The sequence below is a fragment of the Oncorhynchus mykiss genome, chromosome 16 (genome assembly GCF_057628025.1).
Source record: "Oncorhynchus mykiss isolate SJ-2025 chromosome 16, ASM5762802v1, whole genome shotgun sequence".
Taxonomy (NCBI): Eukaryota; Metazoa; Chordata; class Actinopteri; order Salmoniformes; family Salmonidae; genus Oncorhynchus; species Oncorhynchus mykiss.
The window spans coordinates 63970001-63977408 of record NC_143037.1 but is presented as its reverse complement, the minus strand read 5'-3'; the positions used below and the strand labels follow the sequence as shown (position 1 = coordinate 63977408).

The 7408-nt window shown below is 39.9% G+C and overlaps 1 protein-coding gene across 2 annotated transcripts in view; it reads left to right on the top strand.

The window, feature by feature from the left end:
* The first annotated feature begins 542 nt into the window (after nucleotides 1–542).
* The window catches only part of LOC110492499 (poly(rC)-binding protein 4), a 79754-nt gene continuing 72888 nt past the window's right edge, over nucleotides 543–7408 (top strand). For both annotated transcript variants that reach the window (XM_021566879.3, XM_090203730.1), the window contains exon 1: nucleotides 543–751. The gene's annotated coding sequence lies outside the window, so the exon portion shown is untranslated. The remainder of the gene's footprint in view (nucleotides 752–7408) is intronic.

Here is a 7408-nt window from a genome sequence, read left to right as displayed (position 1 = left end):
ACTAGATGGCAGTATATGAGGGCAAATAGTATGATAGCACAGCCATAATTCTGGACCGCACACAACAAACCTCCACAACCCTTTTACTATTTTTAACTTCGCCAAAGCTTTTTTACATCAACAGAATGCAAGCCATCAAGTAAGCCTTGTGAACTGATGGGCACTGGTCCCAATTTCCATACAGTATGAATCATTACTTCCCAGGAGCTATATGAAGCTATTCAAAGGTGACAGTTATTGTCATTTATGACGAAGTACATTTTAAAAGCCATCCTATTCAACATGCGAGACTATTAGGGTCCCATCAATCGAAAAGCCTGATTGGTCAAGCGACGCACAGCGGGAAGCGTGAGATGTCCCCGAATTTATGCAGGGGTCCCATGGGATAGCCATCACACAGGCTCGGGGGAACAGATCACCAGCGGAGTCAGAAGTGGTTAGATAGTTGGGCAGAGTCTTTTACCCAGAGTGCACTGTAGGGTACTCACTGAAACGTTCACCTTGGTAAGCATAGCGGTCCGGAAGGGTAGTCTGTCATTCGTTTTGAGCCGCATGCATCACGCACCATCGAGCCGTCCCACTCTCCACGCACAGGCGCCTTGTACTCAGTCCTGTTTTATTCTTTCAGCGTGATACAGGGAGGAGAATCCGTATCAGCACACTGTGGAATCTAATGTGGATGCAAAACTCGGTTTTTAAAGATTCATGGGGATACTTTAGAGGAAATCTTGACGACCCTGCATGTTATCAGGTAAGATACGACTTTTGTATTATTGATTCAAGCGGTCACTTGTTATTTTTCTGGTGAATGTGCAGTGATTTGTTCAACTTCAAACACCTCTCATGTAATGTATTGCTGTGTCTTCTTCCTATTCTCAAATGCTGAACCATTTCAATTAGTGATAGAAAACTCCCTTGAGTTGTATATTGGACCATTCATGTAGCCTATGCCTATGTTTACCACATAATATATTAAATAAATGACAGAACACCTTTCTTTGTCTGACTATCATGGTATTTATTATTACATTTTTATAGTCTAGCATAAATGTGGTCGAGGCATTTTTAGACATTACAATTACACCTTTGTTTAATTGTTTCTACGATAAAAATGTGTTGCATACACACAGTATTCAAAGAAACCTGAAATGGTTGTTGCTATGTAAAGACACTGCTTTTGGCCTGAACTCCACGACATATGCTGCAATCCCGACAGATGCGTTCAATGAACAACAGTAGGCTAGTTTATTGGGATTGAGGAGACAATTGGCCCCTTGTTAATAGATGTCTTTATGATAATGAAAGATGACCCAGCTGCCTAGGCCAGTTCTAGCTACACAAAGATAGGTCTCTGGCTGGACTGAAAGAATAATGAGTTGACCCAAATGTATAGTGAAGTGCGCCAAGAAAAACTCTACTTCAGATTCCACCATCAGAATTTGATTTTGGCACATATGTATTTCTATACTGAACAAAAAGATAAACGCAACATGTAAAGTGTTCATCCTATGTTTCATGAGGTGAAATGAAAGATCCCATAAATTTGGACATATGCACAAAAATATTATTTCTCTCAAATTTAGTGGACAAATTTGTTTACATCCCTGTTAGTGAGCATTTCTCCTTTGCCAAGATAATCCATCCACCTGACAGGTGTGGCATATCAAGAAGCTGATTAAACAGCATGATCATTACACAGGTGCATCTTGTGCTGCGGACAATAAAAGGCCAATCTAAAATGTGCAGTTTTGTCACACAATAAAATGCCACAAGTTTTGAGGAAGCTTGCAATTGGCATGCTGACTGCAGGAATGTCCACCAGAGCTGGTGCCAGAGAATTGAATGTTAATTGATCTACTATAAGCCGCCTCCAACGTTGTTTTAGAGAATTTGTTAGTATGTCGAACCGGCCTCACAACAGTAGACCACGTATAAACACACCAGCCCAGAACCTCCACATCTGACTTCTTCACCTGCGGGATCGTCTGAGACCAACCACCTGGACAGCTGATGGAACTGAGGAGTATTTCTGTCTGTAATAAAAAACTAAATTCTGATTGGCTGGGCCTGGCTCCCCAGTGGGTGGGCCTTGTTTCCAAGTGGGTGGGCCTAAGCCTTTCCAGGCCACTCATAGCTGTGCCCGTTCCCAGTCATGTAAAATCCATAGATTAGGGCCTAATTAATTTATTTAAATTGACTGATTTACTTACATGAACTGTAACTCAGTAAAATCATTGATATGTTTGCATGTTACGTTTATACAGTACCTGTCAAATGTTTGGACTCACCTACTCATTCTATGGGTTTTCTTTAGTTTGACTATTTTCTACATTGTAGAATGAATGTGAATAACAGTGAAGTGTGAAGAAATCAAATAATAGTGAATAATAGTGAAGACATCAAAACTATGAAATTACATGGAATCATGTAGTAACCAAAAAAGTGTTAAACAAATCAAAATAGATGTTATATTTGAGATTCTTCAAAGTCGCCACCCTTTACCTTGATGACAGCTTTGCACACTCTTGGCATTCTCCTAAGCAGAGAGAGAATTGCAAGAGTTTTTTGTATAGCCTAACTAGGTACAACTAAGGGTAACAAACAGGGTTATTGTGTACAGAACAAGCTACCAAAAACACTTATCATTTGACTCATGCAATTGTTTTATACCAAGTATTTATTTTAATGAGCAATTCTGATGTAGTGGATTCTCTGAAATACACAGGACAGTATTGTTACATTGCATTGTGTGTGTGTGTGTGTGTGTGTGTGTGTGTGTGTGTGTGTGTGTGTGTGTGTGTGTCAACCATCATTTGTTTCATTGCGCTGTAGGCTCACAATTTCTCAACCTTCTTCAACCTTTTTCCATTTAGGAGAATTGTAATCCAGCAGAAGCATTACAGTGAACAGTTACAGTCAGGCATGTACAAAATCCCTCGATAGATTTGAAAATGTTTTAGTGATATTTGAGCATTCACTTACATTTATAATCTGGCCTTGGTTAAAATGTGGCAATGCTGCTACCAATATCAACATTCAGCTTGACGTTGGCATTAGAGGTCTGGATCTCATTCATACTGAAGCCTTCGCCCAAACAGGATATTTAATACTGTTCAAAGTCCTCTAAAATGTTGATGATTTATTTTTCTATGACATTCTGTGTGTGTTTACCAGATTTATCAAGGACGTCCACACCTAGTAAGTTAGGCCAATCATAGCACAAAAGGCACCATTGGATTTCAGTGGATCAATCACCATGGACTTTCCAGGACAATAAGGTCAATGAAATAACATCCACATGTGGATCGTCTGATTAGAGAAAGCTTGGTACAAACCAACACTCCCTGGTGCAATTGGAGATGAACAGAGCTTCCTGTATTCTGTTTTTGTGTCTGTTTTCAGCTTGGTAAATCCTACACTGCTGGAAACCTGTATGATGAGAGACATAAATCATGCATATCAATGATCCTATATCAGTCATATGGATTACCTTTCTCTATCTATTTTATCTCATCTTTCTGCAAGCTGAGTTTTTAACATGATCTAATTGTACCAGGAGATCTCTTGAGGTTTAGATCCTCATTTTTGAGAGTGACCTTGTATTAGTGCATGCTTATATAGTGTGCCAACATAGAAAACACAGTATTAGCTCCTGATTTAAATCATTCTCTGCCAGGGATGTTTGTTCATTGAGGGAATATGAGGATAGGATAGAATACCCCCATAGAGATACGTGAGCCAGACTCTCCCTGGCAGATCGTGAGGATCAATAAAGGACAGAACTGTGTGTGTGTGTCTGTGTATGTGCATGCGTGTGTGTGTTTGTTTGTGAGTGGGAGGGAGAGAGAGAGAAAGACAGAGAGAAGGATAATGTTTTCTGTGCCTGTATGTCTGTCTGTCTGTTTCTGAAAGAGAGAGAGACAGGAGAGAGAGAGGGAGGGAGAGAGACCATCAGGCATGGCTGACGCTCTCAGTCTGAATGTAATTCCTTAATGCACTCCAAAAATCAAAGATCTAATAAGGAGTGGAAGGGCCTCTTCAATAATGAATCCCAAGCAGCATCTCTGCAGCAGCAGCAGAGGAAGGGCTGAGGGCTGAGAGGACTCATAAATAACAGACTCTAGGCCTGACACATGCTTCTCCAAAGGCTGGGAATTGCTAACACCCTTCCTCATTTACAATCAGGCCCTGCCTGCACCGTCAGGGAGAAAAAGTACTGTCCCAGTAAATGGGAATGAAGTCATCAAGGTCTCTGTAATGCTATACAGTACAGTAGACAGTAGCTCTGCTTAATTATCGTAAGCTGCAGACCATGGCCATCTGTATGGTGACTGGTTAAAGACATGCTCCGGTGCTTTGGTGACTAAGAAAGTACTTTTTAAACCTCCCGCTTTGGGCTGGATGTGTCAATGTGTAGTTCATACATGGATAATCTTTGCGAAGAATTACTGTTTTACCTCAATAAGACACAAAATCCCTAGTTTGAAAGAGACTGTTTTCTTCCAGAGAATCTCTTTAATAGTGTTTCAGAAAAGGAGGAGAAGGAATATGTAGGTCTTGAGGGGATTTGTTTTTAAGGATGCAGGCTCATTAGGTGAAAGGGATACAAGCTAAACTGAGTCATACAGATTTTATTCAAAGATTCAATTTAAGCATTAAGACACGAAGGGGTGTGGTATATGCCAATATACCACGGCTAAGGACTGTTCTTTTTGCACGACACAATGCGGACTGCCTGGATACAGCCCTTAGCGGTGGTATATTGGCCATATACCATAAACCCCTGAGGTGCCTTATTGCTATTATAAACTGGTTACCAACGTAATTAGAGCAGTAAAAATAAATGTTTTGTCATACCCGTGGTATACGGTCTGATATACCAGAGCTGTCAGCCAATCTGCATTCAGGGCGCGAACCACCCCGTTTATAATCAATTGTTTTTTATTGTTCTATCCCTCATTATGTCCAGACTGTTGACTTGTATTAAAATATAAAGGTTCGAACCTGTTGACGTGACAGCAGAACATTAATAGTTACAGTCAGTTATGTTCAGTCTTGTATTATTTGTTGTCACAGGGGTTTTCATATTACACATATTTTTTTCTCTGTGTATTTGAGGCAAAAACCCTTGTAGCAATTAACCCATATTTACAGTAAGTCCATTAACCTGTGTTTGTTAGTGTGGAACACAATATTAGGAAGGTGTTCTTAATGTTTTGTACACTAGGTGTAGACTCTGTCATGACGTTGGCCTCTTTGGGTATAGCAAGCCCCATCCCCCTCTCCCTGCCTCCCCCTTTCCTCCTTCAACTAGGTTGCTGTGGTCAGAGAAACGTCGTAAATTCCTGAGGATCTCCTCATGGACACACAGAGAGAGAGTACATTTTCACAGAGGACAAAGGAAATCCTTCCACCTCACAGAACTTGAGGTACGAACAAATTTCATGTTCCGGAGAAAGTATAAAAGATCGGTGAAGAATCCAGCTACGAACTGGTCCGTCTGTCACAACTTGGGGAAGCTCATGGGAGACGGTGTGGCCACATTGCCATAATGCTGTTTATATAATAGCCTCAGATATGAGATTTACATCTAATTGTTTTATAAGATGAATGAGTGAGTATGATACTGTTTGTATAATTGTGTAATATGATTTTGGACTGTTTAATGAAGAAAAATACAATTCCCTTTTGATTTGAACTAAATCAGAGGACCGCCCCTGAGCCCAGTTAGGGTCAGGCCTCCTGGGACAGCCCTTTTTCGGCCCTTCCGAATAAAACCCCCACTCGGGTTTTCGATCAGCAGACCGAGCTTACCTCAATTACGAGATGGCTAAAGGTTGCAGACCATGTTTTTCTCCATAGGAGGACAAAGGTTGTAGACCATTGCTGAATCTTTTAACCATACCACGTGATTAAACTCTTAGACTATTGATACCGACCGAATAAGAACAAGTCTTTGATATTAATTACTAGTCTGCAGCTAGGAATTCGGTATCATTGAACGCGAAGAACGACAACCGCCGAAACATCCATATTATAACGAATGTCACTCTGAACTATCCCCTCTAACCACGACAGAGAGAGAGAGGGAGAGAGACGGACAATTATACAAAATAAATAAAAAAATAAAAAAATAAATAATAATAAAAAATAAAAAAACTTTTCACCAGCGATCAAGACGACACACAGAGCGTAAATATATATATTGATTGCAATTGTTCCCGAATGAGTGAGCTTTCATGTGCAAAGGATTAGCATTTAAATTGTTATAATTATCACTTTGTAGTGACTTCTTAGTCGACCCCGATGCCGCCATACCGGTTTAGCCCACTAGGGCACATTCTCATTTCATGTAACCACATTTACCTTGTTTGTTTGTTTATGCATTTCTGTGAATTACTTAGTTAGTAATAAATACATTATTTAAGACAATTGATGTATGGATGACTCATAGTGAAGACTGGGTTCGTGCAGATAACCAACAATTTATGACGTTTGGAATGAGACTAACGTGAGGTAAAGTAAATAATTCATTAATTCGAAGACTAATTGATCAGATAAAATATCTGAAAAGTTATTTTAGGAAATTATAACTTTGTAATCTGAATATTTTTCCTTGGTGCCCCGACTTCCTAGTAATTACGGTTACATGATTAATCAGTCTAATCGCGTAATAATAATTACAGGGAATCTTTGATAATAACTATCAGTCTTCAGTTAATGATAGTAAAGACACGACAACTCCAATTCCTCCCACATACTTGGCATCTTCAATGGAAATAGATTTTGTGTTGCAAGTACTGCTTTCTTTAGCACATATTTTGACAAGATGTGTGAGCCTTGTTTTTAGAGCTCCACTATGAAATACTACCGATTTGCAATGGATTGATACGTGAACCGTTTGTCATAAGGCTTGAGCAGTGCACAATAAAGGCAACTCAATTTTTAGACCATCTTGTTTGGCTATGAGGAGTTACTCTTTGCGAAATGCAACGTGATAGTCTTGCTCCCTTCACTATCCCAGGTATGAACCCGAATAGCTGACATAGCCGATGGGAGTTTCCCATGACAACACTTTCCTGTATTTAATGTGTCTCTGCTAGGCTCCTCACCCTTCACAGCCAAACCCCATCACTCCTCTGTAGATGCACTAAGGGCTCAATCCAATCTAACCTGCTCTGCGGTATTTACAGAGTAGTTCTTTGGTTAAATAAATCACAGATTGTTTTACTAATACTACTTGTAATAATAATAATTACGTGGGTGCGTATATTTGTCCTATTTCCCACATGTAGAAATATTTATTATACGCACGTGTGAATTGGAAATGTGTTTTTTGCATATCCAACTCATCATGAGACACTCTCGGTGAGATTACGGCCATGGTCGTCTACTGCTGCTGCTACTA